The following is a 27,219-nucleotide window of genomic DNA, read 5'->3' on the forward strand; positions in this document are numbered from 1 at the left end:
CATGGTGCATATAATTATAATGAGTATATTGGCCCAAATTAACTGCAATAGTGTCAATTATACTATCAAAGATGTCTGATTTGATTTGATTTAATTTATTATTGTCACATGTATGAGTACACAGTGAAAAGTATTGTTTCTTGCATGCCGTACAGGCAATGCATACCGTACATAGGGAAGGAAGGAGAGACTGCAGAATATAATGTTACAGTTATAGCAAGGTGTAGAGAAAAGATCAAATTAATACGAGGTAGGTCCATTCAAAAGTCTGATGGCAGTAGGGAAGAAGCTGTTCTTGAGTCAGTTGGTATGTGACCTCAAACTTTGGTATCTTTTTCCTGACGGAAGAAGGTGGAAGAGAGTATGGCCGGGTGCGTGGGGTCCTTAATTATGCTGGCTGCCTTTCTGAGGCAGCGGGAATTATAGATAGAGTCAATGGATGGGAGGCTGGTTTACGTGATGGACTGGGCTACATTCACAATCTTTTGTAGTTTCCTGCGGTCTTGGGCAGAGCAGGCTCCATACCAAGCTGTGATACAACCAGAAAGAATGCTTTCTATGGTGCAGCTGTAGAAGTTGGTGAGGGTCGTAGCTGACATGCCAAATTTCCTTAGTCGTCTGAGAAAGTAGAGTCGTTGGTGGGCTTTCTTAACTATAGTGTCAGCGTGGGGAGACCAGGACAGTTTGTTGGTGATCTGTACACCTAAAAACTTGAAGCTCTCGGCCCTTTCTACTTCATTCCCATTGATGTCGACAGGGGCATATTCTCCTCTACGCTTCCTGAAGTCAATGATAATCTCCTTCTTTTTGTTGACATTGAGGGAGAGATTATTGTCATCGAACCAGTTCACCAGATTCTCTATCTCATTCCTGTACTCTGTCTCATCATTGTTTGAAATCCGATCCACTACGGTGGTGTCATCAGCAAATTTGAAAATCGAGTTGGAGGGGAATTTGGCCACACAGTCAGAGGTGTATAAGGAGTACAGTAGGGAGCTGAGGACACAGCCTTGTGGGGCACCAGTGTTGAGGATGATCGTGGAGGAGGTGTTGTTGCCTATCTTTACTGATTGTGGCCTGTGGGTTCGACAGTTCAGGATCCAGTCACGGAGGGAGAAGCCGTGGCCAAGGCCACGGAGTTTGGAGATGGGTTTCGTAGGAATTATGGTGTTGAAGGCTGAGCTGTAGTCGATAAATAGGAGTCTGACATAGGTGTCTTTGTTATCTAGATGTTCCAGTGTTGAGTGCAGGGCCATGGAGATAGCGTCTGCTGTGGACCTGTTGCAGCGGTAGGCAAACTGGTGGATCAAGGCAATCTGGGAGGCTGGAGTTGATTCGTGCCATGACTAACCTTTCGAAGCACTTCATGATGATGGATGTCAGAGCCACTGGACGATAGTCATTAAGGCACGCTGCGTGACTTTTTTTTGGTACAGATGGTCGTCTTCTTGAAGCAGATAAGGACCTCAGATTGTTGTAAAGAGAGGTTGAAGATGTCTGCGAATACCCCCACCAGCTGATCGGCGCAAGACCTGAATGCTGATCCGGATACCCCATCTGGGTCAGTGGCTTTCCGTGGGTTGACCTTCGAGAAGGCTGCTCTGACATCTGCAGTGGTGATCTCAGATACAAGTTCATCCGCGGCTTCTGGGGTGGAGGGCTCGCTCTCCCTGACCTCTTGCTCAAAGCGGGCATAGAATGCGTTGAGCTCATCAGGGAGGGGTGTGTTGGAGCTGACGATTTTACATGCCTTCATCTTGTAGCCCGTTATGTCTTGCAGACCTTGCCATAGACGGCGGGGATCCATGTGGCTAGCCTGGGATTTAATCAGATTCAAGTAGGAATGTTCTTCGATTTTCTAAGGAAGGGGAAAAGGCTGAGCTCAGTATTTCAAAGTTACCAAGTAGAACACGTGGAAAGGAAATCTTTGCCCGACAGCTGTCACACATGGCAAGTAAGAAATTCCTCTGCTTTACATAAAACCTGGGCCTGCTAATTTTAGTGCCAGGGAGGTAGAGGTCCCATAATACTGTGGACAATTTCACATTAACTCACAGTTTAAAAATTAATAGACATAGGTGAGTTTCTAACTGATTGTACAATATGTGCACAGATTGTCAGCTCTGATTTCTGTAGACATCCTAAAATGCCATATAGAATAAACTGTTCAAAACCAATGGAAACCACATACTTTTAAAAAGTAACAGTGGTGTGTATTAATAAAGGTTGGAGACCTTTTCAATTGAGAAATATTTATAAAATAGGAGGGGAAAATATTTGCAATCTACCTGGAAAACCAAGAAAACCAGAGTTAGATCAGTCATTTTCAAATCCAGGGTTGTGATTGAGTCACGGGTGGGTGTCGGGAGGGTTTTGGGGCCATGCATCGCGGTGTTCCCGATCACGGGGCCATGCATTGTGGTGTTCCAGATCGCAGGGCCCTGCATCGCGGTGGCGGGGCCATGCATCGCGGTGTTCCAGATCACGGGGTCATGCATCGCGGTGACGGGGCCATGCATCGCGGTGTTCCAGATCACGGGGTCATGCGTCGTGGTGTTCCAGATCACGGGGCCATGCATTGTGGTGTTCCAGATCACAGGGCCTTGCGTCGCGGTGCTCCAGATCACAGGGCCATGCGTTGCGGTGGCGGGCCCATGCATCGCGGTGCTCCAGATCACAGGGCCATGCGTCATGTTCCAGATCACAGGGCCCTTGCATCGTGGTGCTCCAGATCACAGGGCCATGCGTCACGTGCTCCAAATCGTGGGGCCATGCGTCATGTTCCCAATTACGGGGCCATGCATCGCGGTGTTACAGATTGCAGGGCCATGCGTCGCGGTGGGTCTGATCGTGGGGCCATGCGTCATATTCCCAATTACAGGGCCATGCATCGCGGTGTTACAGATTGTAGGGCCATGCATCGCGGTGTGCCTGATTGTTGGGCCATGCGTCATGTTCCCAATTACGGGGCCATGCATCGCGGTGTTACAGATCGTAGGGCCATGCATCGCGGTGGGCCCGATTGTTGGGCCATGCGTCGCGGTCATTCCGATCGTCCAAATAGTGTCTAACGGCACGACCGGCTTTTAAAAATGCCAGCTGTGACCGGCTTTCAGAATGCCGGCCATTCCTCACATACATGCCCCCCCCCCCCAGCAGACCTGGAGCCCAGTGGTGCAGACCACCTCCTCCTGATGTTAGATTTGTTTTTAAACGCTGGAGTCTTCCTGCCTGGAGTGGTGGCAGAGAGCAGGTCATCACGCTGACATCACAATTTCTGAGAACAATGGAGGTTCCTCCATTTTGCAGCTGGCAGCTGCCGGTATGCACTCCAGGGCCTCTGGTGAACAACCCATGAAGAAGAAGCTGAAAACAGGAACAAAGCAGTATAAAGATGATTACTTGAGGGTATGGGCTTATCAATTGTGCCATTGAAAATCAGGATTCAAAGTTCACGTGTGTTATATGCATGGAAGCACCGGCAAATGAAAGTTTGAAACCTTCAAAACATTAAAGGCATTTGAAGACAAAGCATGGCGAGTTCTAGGACAACGTCTTGATTTTTTTTCAACGGATGCAGTGAGATCTTAAATCATCAGCTGAAGTCCTTAGCAGAAATGTAACATTGAATCACAAAGCAAGTGATAACGTGGTGATCATGCGGGCTCAGCTGTCACATTAAAGGTAAGTGAAAATGGTGGGTCACAAACGTCAGGCAGGTGGGTCACGAAGCTCATCTGGCGTGGGTCTCGAAGGTCAGCTGCCGTGGGTCTCAAATGTCGGTCAGCGTGTGTCTCGAAGGATGGCTGGTTGGTAAAAATGGGTCCCGGGCAAAAAAGTTTGGAAAACACTGAGTTAGATGAATGATCCTGCTGTAGCCTTAGACTTATACAGGGAACCCTATCATGTGGAATACATGAATCATGTCTTCCTCTGTAAGGTTTTATAAGACAGACAGATGATATAACTGACACAGCTCTCTGTGGCCTTGATTTCCAATGAGTCGGGATGGTTTGGAACCCATTAAAAATGGCATCCGTGTTCCGATTCCAGGATTCACGATCACATTCCAGGGTTTCTGATTTTCAGGACTGACTTTTAAGGGGGCAGACTGGTTTGCATCAAAAGCCCAAACCCTGCACTCCCCACCTGGTTGGCTCCATTGTGGGAATAGGCATGTCCAAATCCTCGGGCCAGATTTTCAATGAGTCATTCTTCACGTAATCTCAGAGGCGCCATGAACCATAGTCTGCGTGAAGGAACGTTTTAATAGACAAGTTTAAACGGTCTTCCTCCGTGCCAAGATACCTCCCTCCCCCAAACAACACCCATGGAACTCCCAAGCCCGTTAACGCACTGTACACTCTACAGGACCAATGAATCCTATAGCCACAATGGGACATGTAAAACAAAGCTTTGATAAACTAATTCATTTATAATCTTCCACAATGTTAAAAAAAAGTCATTTTACTGGAGGGTGAAAAGAATGTCGATCAATTAGAGGCTTTTTAAAGTTTTAATAGCAGAAAATGCAAGCACTTGAAGCCTCAACCTTATGGAAATAAACGTTTTAAAAATACTTTTAGGTTATCCAATTCTGATTTTTTTCAACTAAGGGCGTGGCCAATCCACCTACTCTGCACATTTTTGGATTGTGGGGGTGAGACCCACACAGACACGGGGAGAATGTGCGAACTCCACATGGACATTGACCCGGGACCGGGATCAAACCTGGGTCCTCGGTGCCGTGAGGCGACAGTGCTAACCATTGCGCCACCATGCCGCCCTAACCTTATGGAAATAAACATTGTGGTGAGCATTTGGAATGTGCTACCAGAGGCACAACGATCAGGTACAATTTTTACCTTTAAACAGCAGTTAGACAGTTACATGGGCAGGATGGGTATAGAGGAATATGGGCCAAATGCGGGCAAGTGGGTCTAGCTTAGTGATAGATACTGGCTGGCATGGACAGCTGGGTCAAAAAGCCTGTTTCCATGCTGTAAACATTTATGACTCTAATCAGGAACTGATAAATCAGAGACTTAGCATGGTGCATGAGGGGCCATGGGAAGGTGGATTGAGGGACATATCTTGGCATTGAAGATATGAGGGACCATGGGGTTGGGTAAGGGGCATAGCTTGGCACAGCAAGCATGAAGGTGACATATGGGGCGATGGAGATGAATGGAAGAGCATACTATTCAGGGGGCATGAGGTGGTATGGATGGGGCATTGGGAATGTGTAGGGATGATGTAGTCTGTGGGATAAAGGTTGGAGGGCCTTTCTGTTTTAATTTTAACTGGGATTAAGCCCTACAGCACTGAGGCAGGCCTTGTAAACAGCCTCCTCTGCACCCGACAGCCCTGTGGCTGCCTCACCCATCTAACACACCCCCTCACCTCCCCACAATGAAAATCCCATCCATGCAGGTATTTTCTCCCACGCAGGCAAGCAAATCTGGGGATTTTCCTGACTCCTGCTCCCTGGTGCATTTGAGAAGGAAAATCCAGGCCATACGTTTTTGGGCATGTTCAATAAACATGCAGTTTTGGAAACTGACCACACCAAAATTATTTACTTTCTCATTGCTCTTAGTATCTCTCACTTAGAACATAGAACAGTACAGGCCCTTCGGCCCTCGATGTTGTGCCGAGCAATGATCACCCCACTTAAACCCACGTAACCCGTATACCCGTAACCCAACAATCCCCCCATTAACCTTACACTACGGGCAATTTAGCATGGCCAATCCACCTAACCCGCACATCTTTGGACTGTGGGAGGAAACCGGAGCACCCGGAGGAAACCCACGCACACACGGGGAGGACGTGCAGACTCCACACAGACAGTGACCCAGCCGGGAATCGAACCTGGGACCCTGGAGCTGTGAAGCATTGATGCTAACCACCATGCTACCGTGAGGCCCCCTAACTTAGTAAATAGTAAATAGTAGTTAAATAGTATACTTGCATGATGTATTTGCTGTGGAAGGGTCACCAAAAATAAGAAGGGTGGGCTTTAGCGGCATTTAAAATACTTGTTCAGATAATTGTCTTGAAGTAGAAATCCTTGGAAGAAAACACACAGAGAGACAAAAAATGTGGCACAGCTTGTGATACAAATGAGAAGGAAATGCTGCTTCGGTTTTTTTTTGTGTAGCTCCTCATTGTTCCCAGTTTTCTCCCCTTCTGAAAACATGGCAGATACAATTCCACAGGCACCATTTTCCCTTGGTTGCTTCAACTAAGCTGCCATTCTGCGAGTCTTGACATTGATTGTTAACTGGTTACTTTTCAATGGTTTTCATAGGCATCACATTTAATCCTTATATAATTCAAATCCTCCACATGTACTCCTTATTGCGTAGTCTCTGGGTCGCATGCAGGAAGTATTATTTAAATACATTTATGGCCTCCCACTTCCTGCCTCTGTAATTTGCATCCTCCCAACCACCTTCCCATGCATTGTTGCTCTAACTCTTCTCCTTCCCCTCCACCGTTGGCAACCGGATCTTCAGCCACTTTATCGCACACATTCAAATTATTTCCCGAAGCCCCTTTGTCTCTACACCTTCTCTCTACCTTTAAAGATGCCCCAATCACAGGATCACATCATTGTTGTGGCGCAAAAGGAGGCCACTTGGCTCATCGTGTCTGCACCAAACGAGCATCATGACTTACCTTTTCCACTAACCAGTGCACATTATTTCTATACAAGGGATCATCTGATGCCTTCTTGAATACCTTATTGAATAACTGCCTCCACCACACTTCCAGGCAGTGGAGTCCAGAACCACCCATGCAAAAACATTTTTTCTCACATCACATTAGCTTCTTTTGCAAATCACTTTAGATTGGTATTAAACTGAGCGCTTGGACCAAGCTTTTGGTCACCCTTCTTCAAACCAAATCTTTGGTTCAGCATCAATATTTTCCTTTGATATTCTGTTAAGCACTATGAACGTTTTTCTTAATTAAAACGGTATGGTGGCACAGTGGTTAGCACAGCTACCTCACAGCGCCAGGGACTTGGGTTCAATTCCAGCCTTGGGTAACTGACTGTCTGGGCTTTGAACTTCCTTCTTGTGTCTGCGTGGGTTTCCTCCGGATGCTCCGGTTTCCTCCTACAGTCCAAAGATGCGGAGGTTAGGTGGATTGGACCATGCTAAATTGTCCCTTAGTGTCCAAAGATGTGGGGTTATGGAGATAAGGTTGGGGTGTAACCCTCTTACATTGGGTTGGTGTAGACTCAATGGGCCAAATGGACTCCTTCAGCACTGTACAGACTCTATGGTTCTAAAGTTGCTCTGTAAATGCAGGTTGTTAATCTTATGAACACTGAAATTAAAATAGGAACGCTTGAATATTTATAGGTCTGCAATATTACAAACCTGAGTAATTCAATCTTCAACCTACATAATTATCACATACAGTTGAATCCTGATAAACACAAGTAATTTGTTCATTAATTATTACACTTTTCTCATAATTATACGTAGATCAATGCTGATACATAATGAGAATGAATCGGAGCTCAGCTCCTGTCTCAGAATTATGCTTGGATTAAGCACTTATTCAGCTTGTGCAAATATGTCAATAATCACAATAGCACAAACCGTATCAACAACATATGGGTGAAATGTCACCATCAACAAAATACATTTACTTATACCTCACATCACATCATTTTTGTTGAATAGAATTCATGATATCTCCTGCAGTAAAAATAGAAGTGTTGCCATATCGCAAAGGCTCAAGTCCCATCTAAAATATTTCTTCCATTTAAACTGACAAGTGAATCTTTTATTAAAGTATTCAAAAACATTTATACCCTCCAAAAATAATTTCTTCTTAAAATGTGTATAATCGATCTTTATCCTCAGATAACTGCCTTGGGGAAAACTCCAAAGTATAATAAGTTTCCTGATCTTTTATGTGAGCACGAGCACTGGGCTATCCCATTGGTCTATCCGAACTGTGCAATCTGGAAGCTTTTTTCCTGCAGAATTGTCACTCATCAAGATGATAGCAAACTATGTTTCAATTCTATATGACAACCTCATTATTACGGTCTTCCTTTCTAGCTCAATGGTCCATTGCGTTACTGAGCCATAAGTGGGGGCAGCCCATGATTGGAATCAAATGTTGTTGACTTACATGAGAACAAATAAATCAATTAGCACTTCCACTCATGATCACAATGCTGTGAACCTGTGCTGTGAATCATAGGGTAGCACGGTAGCATAGTGGTTAGCACAGTTGCTTCACAGCTCCAGGGTCCCAGGTTCAATTCCCAGCTTCAATCACTGTCTGTGCGGAGTCTGCAGGTTCTCCCCGTGCCTGCATGGGTTTCCTCCAGGTGCTCCAGTTTCCTCCCACAGTCCAAAGATGTCACTTTTTGTATCACATCAGCTATGACTTCACAGTACAACTCACGACAGTCAGTTATTCTATAACGTTAAGGCTACGTTAGCCGTTGAAATTTGTGTTATATATTTTGCTAGCAGTGGGCGCCACGTTCTCCCCATATCTGCGTGGGTTTCCTCGGGGTGCTCAGGCTTCCTCCTTGGCTTAAGTAGAGTACCCTATTTTTAAAAATAGTTGCCTAGATTTTGTAGTCAGCAACAAAGGGATGCTGCTCACTGTTATTTATGAAGAAAACTTCTCCCAAGATCTAATAATCTCTGTGGTGTGAATTTCATCTCACCAGATGAATTTCATTCTGGCCCAATTATAGAGGATATCCAGCATCAGTCCATGGCATCAAGCACACTAAGCAGCCAGCCATGTTATGGGCCAGGGTTTATAGAACCCCAAAGTGTAACATGGAGTCACCTGACCCACAACTTTTACTAGGTTGTGGTATGAGGAGCACACGGCCCACTCTACAGGTGTGGTATAGCAGAAATGGAGAAGTATTTTTAAAGCAAAACAATGTTTATTCTATGAACTCAAGTTAACCTTTTTAAAATATACAGTGAACATCTTAGCAACCATCAATTCAAATACAACCCCCAAAGAATACAACACTAAGTAATCCTTAATAGCTTCCCAAACAACATCCAGACGACAAAAGAAACACCTTTTAACAGAAGCACATCAGGTTTACATTCACTACTGAAAACATTTATAATTCAGAATTCACCAAATGATCAAGAGATAGTCTTTTCATGGCAGAGAGAACAGCAGTACACCTGCTTTGTCTGGCTTCAGCTCCAACACTGAAAACAAATCCAAAAAAACAGACACACCCAAGCTTTTCTCAAAGTGAAACTAAAAAGCAGAGCCAGAGCTCAGCTCCACCCACACTCTGACATCACTGCAGTAACATGAGCAGCCAAACATTTCTTAAAGTGACATTCTCATGACAGTCACATTTGAGAATTTTCACAATCATTCTTCACTTTTTATTTATTTTATAGAAAGTGAGATAAAATTGGAACATAGACATTAATATAGAAGATTAAATGTCAGAAATGAATATTGAAAAGTGATTTTTATCAGATTAACAAACATTGGAATTTTTTGTATCATAATGGAGAATTTTGCCATTCTACAAATATAGCATTATTTTTTTCAGGACCAGCTAGGTTGTTCAGCAGAAACTGCAACTTAGTACAAAGAACAAAGAATAATACAGCATGAGAACAGGCCCTTCGGCCTCCAAGCCTGTACCGGTTATGATACCAACGCTGGCTAAAACCCTCAGCACTTCCTTGTGCTGTATCCCTCTATACCCATCCTATCCGTGTATTCATCGAGATGCCTTTTATACACCTTTAATGTATCTGCTTCCACAACCTCCCCTGGCAACACGTTCCAAACATTCACCACTCTCTGCGCAAGACACCCGCCTCGCATATCTCCTCTAAACTTTGCCCCATGGAGCTTAAACCTATGCCCCCTCGTGACTGATCCCTTCACCCTGGAAAAGAGAGCCTGCCCATCCACTCTATCCCATGCCCCTCATAATCTTGTAGAATCATAGAATCGTAGAATTTACAGTGCAGAAGGAGGCCATTCGGCCCATCGTGTCTGCACTGACCCCGGGAAAGAGCACCCTACTTAAGCCCCGCCTCCACCCTATTCCCGTATCTCAGTAACTATACCTAACCTTTTGGACACTAAGGGGTAATTTAACATGGCCAACCTACCTAACCCACACACCTTTGGACTGTGGGATATCCGGTTTCCTCCCACAGTCCAAAGATGTGCAGGTTAGGTGGATTGGCCATGATAAATTGCCCTTAGTGTTCAAAATTGCCCTTAGTGTTGGGTGGGGTTACTGGGTTATGGGGATAAGGTGGAGGTGTTGACCTCGGGTAGGGTGCTCTTTCCAAGAGCTGGTGCGGACTCGATGGGCAGAGTGGCCTCCTTCTGCACTGTAAATTCTATGATAGTCTAAACCGGAGCACCTGGAGAAACCCACGCAGACACGGGGAGAAAGTGTAAACTCCACACAGTCACCTGAGGCCGGAATTGAATCCGGGTCCCTGGGGGTGTGAGGCAGCAGTGCTAACCACTATATCACCGATTTTCACTGATATCCGGCATCTGAATGCCACCGTGCCGAGCTCTATCATGTCCAAATTGGAACTTCATGGCAAATCAATTGAGTTCTAACATTTCAACCAGCAAGGGTTTCAACATTTCACTCTGTGCAGGAGCAGGTTATCACTCACCTCAACTTCTGGGATTTCCACTTTGCTTGTGTGGTGCTATTGGTTGGTGTCCATTTCACAAAACAATGAGATTAAACAAAGACATTTTCACGGTAGTTTTACAACTGCAAAATCCAGACTGTACACAATCATAAACAACTACGAAACAGAACACCGGAGGCCTTGTTCACTGTGGCCGGAGACTTCAACAAGGTCAACCTCAAGAGTGTACTGCCAAAATTTCACCAGCACAGTTCCTGTCCCACCAGGGGTGACAACACTCCTGACCACTGCTGCTCAAAAATCAAGGGCGCCTACCGTTCCATCCCCCAACTGCACTTTGGGAAATCTGATCATAAGTCTGTGCTCCTTCTCCCGGCTTACAAGCAGAAACTCAAGTGAGAGAATCCAGCTAAGAAGGTTGTGCAGTGCTGGTTCGAGGAGACAGAAGAGCTCTTACGTGACTGCTTAGAGACAGTGGACTGGTCCATATTTAAGAACTCAGCGACTAGCTTAAATGAGTATGCCAGCATCGTCACAGACTTCATCAGCAAATGTGTGGACGACTGCGTGCTAAGGAAAGCAGTATGTGTGTTCCCCAACTGGAAACCATGGCTCAACCGCGAGATTGACTCCCTACTGAAGGACAGATCTGAGGTGTTCAAGGCAGACGACCCTGTCTTATACAGGAAATCCAGGTACGACCTCCGCAAAACCACCCGAGATGCCAAGAGAGAATATCAAACCAAGCTAGAGTCACAGACAGACTCTCGGCGGTTGTGGCAAGGACTAAACAACATAACGGGCTACAAAGCGAAGCCGAGCAGTATCTCTGGCAGCAGCACACCCCTCCCCGATGAACTTAATGCATTCTATGCTCGGTTCAAGCAGGTAACCAACAATCCTCTGTCGAGTGCCCCAGCAGCCCATAATTCACCCATACCCACCATCACAGCTTCAGAAGTCAGATCGGCCTTCCTGAAAGTGAACCCGCGGAAGGCTACGGGCCCGGGCGGGATCCCGGGTCGTGCACTCAGAGCCTGCGCATACCAGCTGGCAGAGGTATTCACAGACATCTTTAACCGATCCTACTCCACTCCGAGGTCCCCGCCTGCTTCAAGAAGACCACCATCATATCGGTACCAAAGAAGAACCAGGCAACATGCCTCAATGATTACCGCCCGGTGGCCCTGACGTCAGTTGTAATGAAGTGCTTCGAGAGGCTGATCATGAAGCGCATCACCTCCATACTCCCGGAATGCCTTGACCCACTTCAATTTGCATACCGTCGCAACCGGTCCACATCAGACGCCATTTCCCTGGCCCTACACTCATCCCTAGAGCATCTCGAAAACAAGGACTCCTACATCAGACTCCTGTTTATTGACTACAGCTCCGTCTTCAACACCATAATCCCCGCCAAGCTCATATCAAAGCTCCAAAACCTAGGACTTGGCTCTCCACTCTGCAACTGGATCCTTGATTTTCTGACCAACAGACCACAATCAGTAAGAATGAACACCAACACCTCCTCCACAATAGTCCTCAATACCGGTGCCCCACAAGGCTGCGTACTTAGCCCCTACTCTACTCCCTGTACACACACGACTGCGTGGCAAAACTTGGTTCCAACTCCATCTACAAATTTGCTGACAATACGACCATAGTGGGCCGGATCTCGAATAATGACGAGTCAGAATACAGGAGGGAGATAGAGAACCTGGTGGAGTGGTGTAACAACAACAATCTCTCTCTCAAGGCCAGCAAAACTAAAGACCTGGTCATTGACTTCAGGAAGCAAAGTACTGTACACACCCCTGTCAGCATCAGAGGGGCCGAGGTGGAGATGGTTAGCAGTTTCAAATTCCTCGGGGTGCATATCACCAAAAATCTGTCCTGGTCCACTCACATCGACGCTATTACCAAGAAAGCACAATAGCGCCTATAGTTCCTCAGGAAACTAAGGAAATTCGGCATGTCCACATTAACCCTTACCAACTTTTACAGATGCACCATAGAAAGCATCCTATCGGGCTGCATCACAGCCTGGTATGGCAACTGCTCGGCCCAGGACTGCAAGGAACTTCAGAGAGTCGTGAATACTGCCCAGTCCATCACACGAACCTGCCTCCCATCCATGGACTCCATCTACACCTCCCGCTGCCTGGGGAAAGCGGGCAGCATAATCAAAGATCCCTCCTACCCGGCTTACTCACTTTTCCAACTTCTTCCATCGGGCAGGAGAACACGCACGAACAGACTCAAAAACAGCTTCTTCCCCACTGTCACCAGACTCCTAAATGACCCTCTTATTGACTGACCTCATTAACACTACATCCTGTATGCTTCATCCAATGCCAATGCTTATGTAGTTACATTGTGTACCTTGTGTTGCCCTATTATGTATTTTCTTGTACTTTCTTGAATTTTGTTTAATTCCCTTTTCTTCCCATGTACTGAATGATCTGTTGAGCAGCTTGCAGAAAAATACTTTTCACTGTACCTCGGTACACGCAATAATAAACAAATCCAGTCCAATCTAATCCATTTTACTCAAGGTGAAAGTTACACAGTCATTGGAATTCAACCACCTTCTGAACATAAGACCAGGAGTAGGCTCCGCCATTCAATACAATCATGGCTGATCTCACCTCGGCCTCATTTCCAGCTTCCTGCCATAACCCTTCATCCCGCTACTAATTAAAAACATACCCATCATCTCCTCCTTATATTTGTTTAGTGTTTGTCATCCACTGCACTCTGGGGTAGAAAATTCCACAGATTCACAACATTTTGAGTTCTGTTAAAACATTTCTGTTTTAAATCTGCCACCCTTAGTCTAAAACCATGGCCTCTCATTCCAGAATGTTCAGCAAGGAGAAAAATCCACTCCACATTTTCCCTGTCCATCCCCTTTAGCATCTTATATACCTCAATTAGATCTCCTCTCATTCTTCTAAACTCCAGTGAGTAGGCGCCTAAACTGGTCAATTCCTCTTTGCAAGACAAGTCCTTCATCCCTGGAATCAATCTAGTGAACCTTCTTTGATGCATTTACGTCCTTCGTCGTGTAAGGGGACCAAAACTGAGTGCAGTACTCCAGATGTGGTCTCACCAATGCCCTATACAGTTGCTTTCTCCTTTTATACTCTATTCCATTAGCAATGAATGCCAACATTCCATTTATCTTCTGTGGTAGTCACCACTAGTGGCATATTATATATATTATGGCACTGCCCGTATATTAGAGGTACAATGGTAAATCGCTGCCTACTGCCTCCACCCCAGCAGGCGGTGTATAAAAGTGTGTGCTCTCCTGCGCTGCAGCCAATCTGGTTCTAGCTACGGGAGGCACAACATCTTGCTCAATAAAGCCTTGATTGTTTCACCATTCTCATCTTGTGGTAACTGACGGTGCGTCAATTTATTGACAAGATTTTTTAAACGATGGACTTCCACATCAAGCCTGATCGCCTGCAGCTAAGCCCTCAAGCAGCCAATGCTGTGTCCACCTTTGACCACTGGCTAGCTTGCTTCGAAGGCTACCTCAGAGCAGCCACTGAAGAATCCTCGGATGTGCAGAAGCTCCAAGTCCTCTATTCACGGGTGAGCCCTGACATTTTTCCCCTCATCTGGGATGCGCCCACCTACTCCGAAGCGATGGCGCTCCTGAATGGACATCACGTTCGACTGGTGAATCAAGTGTACGCCAGGCACCTCCCGGCCATGAGACAGCAACTCCCCACGGAGACTCTGGACAATTTCTTGCGTGCCCTGCAGATACTAGAAGAAACTGTGACTGCCAGGCAGTTTCGTCAGTCCAACACACCGAACTTTTAATTAGAGACGCTTACATCATGGGCATGAAGTCTGCGTACGTCTGCCAGTGGCTACTGGAAGGAGGTACGCTCGATCTTGTGGGGACCAGGCAGCTCGCTAATTCATTAGAAGTGGCCTCTCATAATGTTCAGTCCTACGCCCCCGACCGCGCGGCACCCTTGTGGGCATCGTGGGCCCCACCAGCTGTCGATTCCAGCTCACCGCAAGCCTGCGACGGCGTGGCAGCCAGCCAACTCGGGGGGGCCCAAGTGTTATTTTTGCAGACAAAACAAACACCCCAGGCAGCGCTGCCCAGTGCAGAGCGCAACCTGCAACGGGTGTGGGAAGAAATTACACTTCGTTTCTGTTGCTGTTTCCAGGCCCGGCGTTTCTACACCCCCCACGTGCGACCCAGTGACGCCGCAATTCTCCCCTTCGCAAGCCACGTGCGGCCCGTGGGCGCCGCCATCTTTGATACCGCTCGCCATATGCGCTTCGTGGGCGCTGCCATCTTCGCCGCCATTTTGGACGGCATCTCAGGACCTCTGCTCATCTGGCCGTTCATCGCCTGCCGCTACCTCCGCCAGCCCAGGACCTCCCAGCACCTTCCACAGCTCACCCCACATCACCCTGGATCAGTCCCGGCCCCGCAACTTCACGACTGCGACGACAACGGTGGAGATCAATGGGCACGAGACGACCTGCCTTTTTGTCTCCGGGAGCACAGAGAGCTTCATCCACCCCACTACTGTAAGGCGCTGCTCCCTCCCGGTACACCCTGCCACCCAAAATGTCTCCCTGGCCTCCGGATCCCATTCCATTGAAATCCGGGGGTACTGTATCGTGACCCTCACCTTCCAAGGTGTAGAGTTCAGCAACTTCTGGCTCTACATCTTCCTCCACCTCTGCCCTGTTTCTCAGCCTGGATTTTCAGTGACATCTCCAAAGCCTGACTTTAAAATTCGGCGGACCCCAACCCACCTCACTGTCTGAGGCCTCACGACCCTTAAGGTCGATCCACCTTCCCTGTTTGCGAACCAAACCCCGGATTGCAAACCTTTTGCCACCAGGAGCAGACGGTACAGGACCGTCGGAGGTCCAACGGCTTCTGTGAGAGGGGTCATTGAGGCCAGCAACAGCCCCTGGAGAGCTCAAGTGGAAGTAGTGAAGACTGGGGAGAAGCACAGGATGGTCATTGACTACAGCCAGACCATCAATCGGTACATGCAGCTCGTCGCGGACCCCCTCCCACGCATATCTGACATGGTCAATCAGATTGCGCAGTATCGAGTCTTTTCCACAGTGGACTTGAAGTCTGCCTACCACCAGCTCCCCATCCGCCCGGAGGATCGCCAATACATTGCGTTCGAAGCAGATGGCTGCCTCCACTTCCTTAGGGTTCCCTTCGGTGTCACTAATGGGGTCTCGGTCTTCCAGCGAGAGATGGACCCAATGGTTGACCGGTACGGACTGCGGGCCACGTTCCCGTACCTAGATAATGTCACCATCTGCGGCCACGATCAGCAGGACCACAATGTAAACCTCCAAATATTCCTCCATACCGCTAAACCCTTTAATCTCACATACAATAAGGAGAAATGCATATTGCGCACCAACCGCTTAGCTATCCTTCGCTATGTAGTGGAAAATGGAGTCCTAGGACCCGACCCCGACCGTATGCGCCCTTTCCTTCGAACTCCCTCCCCACTGCCCCAAGACCCTGAAACAATGCCTGGGGTTTTTCTCCTATTATGCCCAGTAGGTCCCTAATTATGTGGACAAGGCCTGTCCACTCATTGAGTCCACAGTTTTTCCCCTGACGGCTGAGGCCCGCCAGGCCTTCAACCGCATCAAGGCAGATATCGCCAAGGCCATGGTGTACGCGGTTGACGAGTCCGTCCCCTTTCAGGTAGAGAGCGATGCATCGGACGTAGCTCTGGCCGCCACCCTCAACCAGGCGGGCAGGCCTGTGGCCTTCTTTTCCTGCACCCTCCATGACTCCGAAATTTAGCACTCCTCTGTCGAAAAGGAGACCCAAGCCATTGTGGAAGCTGCGCGGTATTGGAGGCATTACCTGGCCGGCAGGAGATTCACACTCCTCACTGACTAACGGTCGGTTGCCTTTATGTTTAATAATACACAGCGAGGCAAGATCAAAAATGACAAGATCTTGAGGTGGAGGATCGAGCTCTCCGCCTATAATTATGAGATCTTGTATCACCCGGGGAAGCTCAGTGAGCCCCCTGATGCCCTATCCCACGGCACATGTGCCAGCATACAAGTGGACCGACTCCGGGCTCTCCACTATGACCTCTGCCACCTGGGGGTCACCCGGTTCTTTCATTTTCTCAAGGCCCGGAACCTGCCCTACTCCATTGAGGAGGTCAGGACCATCACCAGAGACTGCCAAGTCTGCGCAGAGTGCAAGCCGCAATTATACTGGCCATATAGAGCGCACCTGGTGAAGGCATCCCACCCCTTTGAACCCCTCAGCGTGGACTTCAAAGGGACTCTCCCCTCCACTGACCGCAACATGTATTTCCTGAATTTGATTGATGAGTACGCCCGGTTCCCCTTCGTTATCTCATATGACTTCTGCTACAGTAATCAAAGCCCTGCACAGCATCTTCACTCTGTTCGGTTTCCCCACCTATATCCACAATGATCGGGGATCCTCTTTCATAAGTGACAAGCTGTGTCAGTTCCTGCTCAGCAAGGGCATCGCTTCGAGCAGGACGACCAGCTACAACCCCCGGGAAATGGGGAGGTGGAGAGGGAGAACGGGATGGTCTGGAAGGCTGTCATACTGGCCCTGCAGTCTAAAAATCTCCCGGTATCCCACTGGCAGGAGGTCCTCCCCGACGCGCTCCACTCCATCCGTTCGCTCCTCTGCACCGCGACTCATGAGACCCCTCCCGAACGTGTGTTTGCCTTCCCCAGGAAATCCACCTCCGGGGTCTCGCTCCCAACATGGCTGACAGTTTCTGGACCCGGCCTTCTCTGGAAGCATACGCGGACTCATAAGTTGGACCCCTTGGTCGAAAAAGTCCACCTCTTACATGCAAACCCGCAGTACGCCTACGTGGTACACCCCGATGGGCACCAAGACACAGTCATCTCCGGGACCTAGAACCCACTGGGGCCTCACCCATGTCCCCCGACCTGACACCGCCCACCCCCCCCCCCCCCCCCCAGGTTGCCTCATTCACCCCTGCACCACTCACCCTCTGTCCAGCGAACCTCACTGCAGCCCCCACCCCAGCAGGAACCGTCCTCCCACTGGTTCCACTCAGGGATGACAAAGACGAGGACAACACGCTCCCGGAGTCGCAGGTGACCACGTCGGCGCTCACATCACCACCAGGACTGAGGTGATCGCAGAGGAGGGTCAAGGCCCCAGACAGACTTAACTTGTAATGTTTTCACCACCCCCGCCGGACTCTTTTTTAACAGGGGGTGAATGTGGTAGTCACCACTAGTGGCATATTATATGTATTACGGCACTGCCCATATATTAGAGGTACAATGGTAAATCCCTGCCTGTTGGCTCCACCCCAGCAGGCCGCGTATAAAAATGTGTGCTCTCCTGCGCTCAAGCCATTCTGGTTCCAGCTGCAGGAGGCACAACATCTTGTGCCATAAAGCATCGGTTGTTCCACCATTCTCGTCTCATGGTAATTGACAGTGCATCATCTTCCTTATTACCTGCTGCACCTGTATACTAACTTTATGTGATTCGTGCATGAGGACACCCAGATCCCTCTGCACCGAGGCAGTTTGAGGTCTCCCTCCAATGAGATAATAAGTTGTCTTTTTATTCCTCACACTTACTCATGTTAAATTCCATTTGCCAAATTTGGCCCATTCATTGAATCTCTCCATTCTTTAAATTTCATATTTCCTCATTGTAACTTGCTTTACCACCTATCTTCATGTCATCTGCAAATTTGGCTATTGTACATTTTATCCCTTCGTCCAAGTCATTAATATAGATTGTAAATAGACTGAACCCTGTGGGACACAACTAGTTTCAGCATGCCAACCAGAAAACAACCCATTTATCCACACTCTTTGCTTTCTGCTCATTCGCCAATTCTCTAACCCACGGGTTTTCCAGCAGTGTGGGGTGTCTTCAATGGGAAATCCCATTGACAATGGTGGGAAAAGAGAAATCTGCTGTGGTGGTCTTTTTAAAGCAGGTGAGGACCTCGGAGTGGAGTAGGGACAGGTTAAAGATGCCCCCAAACACATCTGCCAGCTGGTCCACGCAGACTCTGAGTGCACGGCCAGAGATCCCGCCTGGATCCGTCATCTTCCGAGGGTTCACTTTCAGTCAGGCCGATCTGACTTCGGAAGCTGTGACAGTGGGTATGGCTGTGTTTTGGACTGCTGGGGCACTCGACAGCGGATCAATGGGTTCCTGTTCGAACTGAGCATAGAATGCATCAAGTTTATCGGGGAGGGATGCGCTGCTACAGGAGATACTGCTCGGCTTCGCTTTGTAGCCCGTTACGTTGTTTAGGCCTTGCCACAACCGCCGAGAATCTGTAACGCTAGTCTGTGACTCTAGCTTGGTCTGATATTCACTCTTGGCATCACAGATGGCTTTGCTGGAGTCATACCTGGATTTCATGTATAGGTCAGGGTCGCCTGACTTGAACGTCTCAGACCTGACCTTCAGAAGGGAATCAATCTCCCGAGTTAGCCATGGTTTCTGGTTGGGGAATGTACGTACTGCTTTCTTTGGCACGCAGTCCCCCACACATATGCTGATGAACTCTGTGACGGTGGTGGCATACTCATTTAGGTTGGTTGCTGAGTTCTTAAATATGGACTAGCCCACTGTCTCCAAGCTGTCACGTCAGACCTCTTCTGTTTCCTCAGACCAGCACTGCACGACCTTCTTAGCCGGTTTCTCCCGTTTCTGCTTGTATGCCGGGAGAAGGGGCACCGTCTTATGGTCTGATTTTCCAAAGTGCAGTCGGGGGATGGAACAGTAGAGGCCCTTGAATTTGAGTTGCAGTGGTCAAGAGTGTTGTCGCCCCTTGTGGGACAGAAGATGTGCTGCTGGAATTTTGGCAGTACACTCTTGAGGTTGGCCTTGATGAAGTCCCCCGCCATGATGAACAAGGCTTCTGGGTGTTCTTGTTGTTGTTTATAACTGTGTAGTTTGTCCAGAACTGGGTGGTATGGTAATACAGTGGTTAGCACAGTTGTTTCACGGCTCCAAGGTACCAGGTCCATTGGCCATGGGTCACTGTCTGTGCGGAGTCTGCACGTTCTCCCAGTTTCTGCTTGGATTTCCTCCGGGTGCTCCGGTTTCCTCCCACAGTCCAAAGATGTACAGGTTAGGTCGATTGGCCGTGCAAAAATTGCCCTTAGGTTAGGTCGGGTTGCTGGGTTATGGAGTTATGGGGTTACGGGGATAGGGTGGAAGTGTGGGCTTAGGTAGGGTGATCTTTCCAAGAGCCAGTGCAGACTTGATGGGCCAAATGGCCTCCTTCTGCACTGTGAACTCAATTATGTAAATTCTATGATGTCACCTTCTTCACTTCTGCCTGGGGTGGGATATAGACTGCAGTGATAATGGCTGAAGTGAACTCATGTGGAAGGTATGGGCGGCACTTCACAGTCAGGTATTTCAGGTCCGAGGAGCAGTAGACCGCCAGGCACTAGGAGGGGTTGATGAGGAAGCAAACCCGTCTTGGGACCTCAGAGTACTCTGGATCTCTGGATTATTAGTCCGGTGACAATACCACTACACCACTGCCTCCCCAGTCTCATCCTCTAAGGGGCCAACGTTGATTTTAGCTATCCTCTTTCTTTTTATATACTTACGACACTTTTGTTATCTTTTTTATATTTTGTGCTAGATTTCTTTCATAATATATCTTTGTTTTTGTTATTACTTTTTTTTTGGTAAACTTCTGTTGGTCTTTAAAAGTATCCCAATCCACCAGCCTGCCAGTGAACTTTACAATATTGTATGCTTTAGCTTTTGCCTTTATGATATCTTTAACATCCTTGCTAAGCCAAGGATACATTTTCACCCTCTTATAACCTTTCTTCCTCTCCAGAATATAACTTAGTTTGGTTTAACAACAGAACACTAAGGTGGGACTCAGGTTTATTACCCGCAACTTGAATTTGAAATTCAAGCATGCAAAGATTGCTCTTCCCTGGAGGATCCTTTACTACAAGATCATAATGAATTCCATCTCATTACACAATACTAAATCCAAAACAGCCTGATCCCTGGTTGGTTTTACAACATATTGTTCCAAGCCACAATATCTAATACATTCTATGAACTCTCCCTTGAAGCTACCCTTGCCAATTTAATTAATCCAGTCTGTATGCATATTAAAATCACCAATGATTATTGTCGTACCTTTCTTACTAGTCCCAGTATTTCCTATAGATTATTCCCACCAGGAACTCCTTTTGCTTGCTATTTCTTTTTTTAAATTAATTTATGGGATGTAGACATCGCTGGTTTGGCCAGCATTTATTGCCCATGCTTCATTGCCCTTCAGAAGGTGCTGGTGAGTTGCCTTCTTGAACAGCTGTAGTCCTTCTACCCAGACCGATTCCACATCTTTATCTCCAGTACCAATATCATTTCTCACTACAGCATTGATCCCTTCCTTCATTAACAAAGCTACACCACCTCCTTTTTCTTCCTGCCTATCCTTCCAAAGCACTGGATATTCAACTCCCAGACCTGGTCTCCTTGTAACCATGTCTCAGTAATTGCCACCAAATCATACCCCATTATCTCTATTTACATTGTTAACCCATTACCAGCCTCCCCGGACAGGCGCCGGAATGTGGCGACTAGGGGCTTTTCACAGTAACTTCATTGAAGCCTACTCGTGACAATAAGCGATTCTCATTTCATTTTCATTAATTCTGTTCTGAATGCCACACACATGCAGATACAAAGCTTTTAGATTTGTCCTATTATTAATTTTCCCTACTCTTGTACAATTCCCTGGTGAAATATGCAGTGCACACACTCTGTCCTTTCCTTTCATTAACCTCATCATTAACCTGTGCTCCTACCTTCTCCTGGAGTGCTTCTCGCAGCTCTGGTTGTGGATACGTGGCCCTGGACCTCTGGTCGGGAGTCCGCGCATGCGCACGGCGGAAGCCTGTGGCAGCCGCCCCGTGCAACATGGCGAACTCGCACCGCGGACCGTGATGGAAGAAGTAGGTCCCACCGAGATCGCGCGCACCTGCGGATCGGTGCCGTTCGATCGCTTGAGTGGCCGTCCATGAGGCCCTCCCCCGGTGAATGATCCCCCAGCCCCTCACTGGGTCCGCAGCGCCACCCGACGTTCCCGACGGCTGATAGGTGGTTAGAACCACGGCGTTGGGAACTCAGTCAGTTGCGCACAGAGAATCACGGGGGGGGAGCTCTGTCAATGGCCCCTTACCTGCGCCGCATAGTTTGCATGCGCGCGCGATTCGCGAGCGATTCTCCGGTCAAAAATTTTGGGGTTGATGCCCATTCTCCCCTTGGCGTTCGGCGTGGAGAATCCAGCCCATTGTTTTGGTTGGTTAAAGTTTTATATTATCAGTGTTCAGAGTTTATAAATATTTTTAAAATGCAAATAAATACATTTTTATTTTTAAAAAACTTTGGTTTGTCAATTTTGAGGCTGTTAATTTCATTAAAAGGTTACTTTACCACACAAAGTGAGTTTGAAGTCACACAAGGTAAAGGAGTATTTTTTTAAACTTTGGTTTGTCTTGAATATGTCAATTCCATTAAAGGAATTCCAAATAGGCCTCTTCTGAGCAAAGGTCTCCCAAGCATTGGCATCTATGTTCCATTTCTTGAAGTAAGCCTTCACGTTTTTTGAAGAGTTTTTTTAATCCTCCCTTTTTTCGGAATCCTTCTTGAGCTGGGTGAAGATTTGAGTTGGCAGTCAGGACTCTGATCTTCTAAGCATATGGGTGTCCAGTAGAGTTGGTTTAGAACAGGGGTGGGCAAACTACGGCCCGCGGGCCGCATGCGGCCCGCCAAAGGTCTTTATGCGGCCCACCAAGATCAAGTCATTAAAAAAAATTTTTTTTTAATTTTTTATATTTTTTTATAAGGTTAATGGGGGGGCTGTTGGGTTACTGGTATAGGGTGGATACATTGACTTGAGTAGGGTGATCATTGCTCGGCACAACATCGAGGGCCGAAGGGCCTGTTCTATGCTGTACTGTTCTATGTTCTATGTTCTATATGAGGCGCCCAGAATCATAACCGGGTGAAGCGCCATTTTTGAAAAGTAGAGAAAAAGAGGGCTAAAGGCAGGATGCCGCCGGGGGAAGCGCTGAGGTATATGCCGCACGCTAATTGGTTACAACCGGGACTATTAATTAATATACTATGCGGCCCTTTAAAATTGTGAATTTCTGAATGTGGCCCTTGCACGGAAAAGTTTGCCCACCCCTGGTTTAGAATAATCATGGCCTCAATATTGGTGCTATTGACTCCTTCAAGGACACTAATGTTAGCACTCATGTTCTCCCAGCTGATTCAAAGCAAAAGTAAATTTGGGATTTGCAATGTATTTCAAGCTGAGTTGTTTTGCGAGTCTCCCTGTTTTAATGTTCATCCTTAGAAGCCTAAGCTTAACATATTAGTCGATGTATGCAAGCCTCCTCTAAGCTAATGTGAACTATCTGTCTGACAGGTATTGCAGCGAATCAATCACCCACCCTTAAGAGTGTACTGCCAAAGAACATCCAAAAATGATGTCAGAGATGTGTGCCAGGAGACTGTGCTTCAGCAGCTGCTGCTTTCGGATGTTGAATTGTCAATTAACAAAACTCTCCCCTTCCCTCCCTCCCCTCTTCCCTCCCTATACTCCACCTTCCCTTTACAAATTGACAGAACTGTTATGTTTAAGCAAGAAAATATATTTTATTGGAAGAAATTTGTAAAAGTTGAGGTTGTTTTATGTCATTGTTCAGCTGATAAAGTTAAAAGTTAAGTTAAATGCTAACTGGTTCCATTTATTTATGAAATTATTTTTGTTAATAAATGTTTACATTAAACTTTACAAGCTTCTACAAATGTCTTACTCAAACATCAGAACACAGCATTTAATTGAGATAATTATAAATGAATAGGATAATTGAAGTAAACAAGGCAGAAACATATTTAACATGGCTAACACGTTGCCCCCCAATTAACACTGCTGCCACACAACACGAAGGACCCAGGTCCCTGGCGCTGTGAGGCAGCAGTGCTAACCACTGTGCCACCATGCTGTTTCCTCCGGGTTCTTTGGTTTTCTCCCATCCTCCAAAGATGTGCAGGTTAGATGGATTAGCCTTGCCAAATAGTCCCTCAGTACCCAAAGGTTAGGTGGGCCTATGGGGATAGGGCACGGACGTGGGCCTGGATAGGGTGCTCTTTCGGAGTTTCAGTGCAGAGTTGATGGGCCGAATGGCTTTCTTCTACACTGCGGTTATTCTATAAACACTAACCAAAAAAATCAGATGTTACAAAGACAGTGACAGCAAAAAACTTTGGGGTGCTTTTAAAATCTTATGAAAACATATAAACATTATTAAGTATGCCACACGTACAATTATATAATAAAAAGTGCAGATTTAAATATTTTCACAGATTTAGAACAAATAACCAATAACCAAACCTATGTTCACTAATATATATCACCTTTAATCATTAAAAAAAATTTAAATTCTTTAAAATAATTAACAATAGCAATGCCTGTTTAAAATAAAGAACAAAAAAAGTTTTTAAAAACGTCAACTTATCTTTAAAATACTTGTTAAAAACGTTACATATTATTTTCTATCTAAATCTATTTGCTGAATGTTTGCACTCAGTGGGCTTTCCCAAGCTGGCTGCATCATAAGGGCATGGGGTTGCATCGCAGGAGACTGCACAGACTAGCTGCTAGAGGCCCCAGACTGCCTCAGGGAAAGGAAGGTTAGACGCATCATCGGAGCACAGATAAGTGCGCACATTTCTATTTTAAAATCGGTGACCCATGGCGTCCTGCAGCTAGCAGGAAGTTACAGGTCAATATGATACTTTGAAATACTGAAATTTCAATTGAAAAGCCATTAAGTGCCAATGCCCCATTAGCACACTTCCTGAGTTGCTCAGTTACTGGCATTTGCCGATCATTTAACGCTCTGATCTTGCTGGACTGTTTCGATAAATGGGTATTTAGATTGCAAATCTCAGCAGGACAGACCTTTGAGTATTACTGAAAGGGGATTACTTTTTAATCAAAGAGCATAACTGTTTCAGTAATGCCAACTTTTTGTCAGTTGGTCTTCATCTAGTGGTCTGTTGAATTATTTGGCTTGTTATAAAAGTGCCAGGGTAGCTGATATCAAGCGTCTCTTCAACAGCCTTGCGATGTTGTGGAAGATCTGTGCATGATCAGGTGTGTGTATTAGAAAGATTAAATTCACTGGAACTTGTAGAATATTAATTTATTAAAGACATGTTGTTGAAACTTTTAGTCTTGCACTCATCAGGACAAATACAAAAATGCCAAATTACAAATGATCATGACAATTGATACTACAGAATAGTGCTGAATGGTTGGCGAGTCAACTCTGATTAGCCATGGTTTTGCCATGGAGAAAGCAAAAGAAAACTATAGATTCCCTAAACTCCAGGTGATACAAAAAAGATGCAAGGCTTGAACAAATTCCTTTTGGTTTCAGAAAACGGGTTCCTGCCTATTAATGTGTGTTGCTTATGACAAGCATAATTGAGCCATGTTGCAAGCTTGACTGATTATCTTAAACTGCTGGTTAGAGTAGATATTAGCACACTCAAGGTTGTTCAGCAAGTGTTGCCCAATCATGCAAACACATCTGACAGCTGATGTTTGTATTGGGTTTTGTAAGTGCTGTGGTGTTTTTTGTGATTCTGTTGTCAGGATGGATGTTGTAGTGTTCACAAAGACCACAGAAGCTAAGTTCATTAATGAAGCTAACATTTATTTACACTACTTATTAAAGCTCGACCACTTGCTCCTTTAGTAAACAATAACCTAGTAATCTACAATCTACACTCTACTAATACTAGTCGCTACACTTTATCTATAACTGTATTCTACCCCCTCCCACTGCTCTCTCCCAGAAGTCTGTGAGTTAGTGCTTTGTATAGTTCTCTATCTAGCTCCATCTAGTGCTTAATTATGATATGACATTAACCCTTTGTATTCTGAACATTTCCCATAATGTCACAAGTGCGGGCTTGTTGAGTAGGTACTTGCTGTTTAACTTAAGCTCACGCCATTTATGAAAGCAACTGATATTGACAAAGTAAAGGAGGATGCGTATCATGCAAATCGGACCAGAAAGTACAATCAACACCATAGAATACATGTGTTATGGGCCAGAGTTTAACAACTCCAAAATGTATTGTGGAGTCCACCTGACCTATAACATTTTATTGAATTTGGCTCGGATGAGCAGAAGAGCTTGCCTTTCAGGTGTTATTCAACAGACTTTTTAGGCACTTTTAATCAAAAAAAATCCAAGCTTTATTCCAAGGATTTAGTTAACATTTGTATAAACACACACAGCAAGAAATTTTATCAACTACAAACATAAAGACTCCATACAGCTGCAGTAATCTATGTAAACCCAAGGGCAGCACGGTGGCACAGTGATTAGCATTGCTGCCTATGGCGCTGAGGACCCGGGTTCGAATCCCGGCCCTGGGTCACTGTCCGTGTGGAGTTTGCACATTCTCCCCGTGTCTGCGTGGGTTTCGCTCCCACAACCCAAAGATGTGCAGGTTAGGTGAATTGGCCACGCTAAATTGCCCCTTAATTGGAAAAAATAATTGGGTACTCTAAATTTATAAAAAAAAAAAATAACCCTTAATGAGTTACCCCTTAACTGTTCCAATTCAATAACAAAACCCAAATAAAACCAGAAACCCCTTTTCAAAGGTGTGGCCTAACATTCTCACTGGAATAAGACTAGTTATTGATACTCTGTTCCCCTTTACAAACTGCAGGTTTCAATTCATTCCAGAAAGCAATTATCTATTTAGGGGCTGGTTTAGCACACTGGGCTAAATCGCTGTTTTTTAAAGCAGACCACGGCAGGCCAGCAGCACGGTTCAATTCCCGTACCAGCCTCCCCGAACAGGCGCCGAAATGTGGTGACTAGGGGCTTTTCATAGTAACTTCATTGAAGCCTACTCGTGACAATAAGCGATTTTCATTTCATTTCATTAAGTTACCAAGCAGTCTGGAAACAGTTTTGAAATGAAGATAGAGAGACAGGCCAAAGAAACCTCTGTTCTCTGTCTGAGTCCACGGCAGCCAAATGTGAAAGCAAAAACAAAAGAGAATTTCCAGCGCCACAGCCCAGCCCCACCCACACAATGACATCACTGAAGCCATTTGATGAGACAAAAACCTTTCTTAAAGGGACACTCACATGACACATGATTTCCCGGAAAAGCAGCCAGGTGATTCAGTCCAGATTGGAGGTCAGAGTAGGGAAGGCCAAGTACTGTAAAAGACACAAATTCCAAGATCTTATCTTAGAGACTAAGAATGGGACAGTGATAAGAAATGGAAGCGTACTCATAGCTACCAGAAGAAGACCATCAATCCACTGGACTAACTACCCATATGATCAGAAGACAACCTGAACAGAGAACCAATGGCTCCTGAACATTCATATACTACTTTACAGAGTTGTAGAGAGAACATGAAGAATT

The 27,219-nt window shown here is 46.3% G+C and overlaps 1 long non-coding RNA gene across 1 annotated transcript in view; it reads right to left on the bottom strand.

Moving 5' to 3' along the window:
• LOC119977348 overlaps positions 1-27,008 on the bottom strand; it is a 63,021-nt gene extending 36,013 nt beyond the window's left edge. The window contains exon 1 of the long non-coding RNA XR_005463181.1: positions 26,934-27,008. This is a non-coding gene — a long non-coding RNA (uncharacterized LOC119977348). The remainder of the gene's footprint in view (positions 1-26,933) is intronic.
• Positions 27,009-27,219: the final 211 nt, after the last annotated feature.

This window comes from Scyliorhinus canicula, chromosome 1 (genome assembly GCF_902713615.1).
Source record: "Scyliorhinus canicula chromosome 1, sScyCan1.1, whole genome shotgun sequence".
Classification (NCBI taxonomy): Eukaryota; Metazoa; Chordata; class Chondrichthyes; order Carcharhiniformes; family Scyliorhinidae; genus Scyliorhinus; species Scyliorhinus canicula.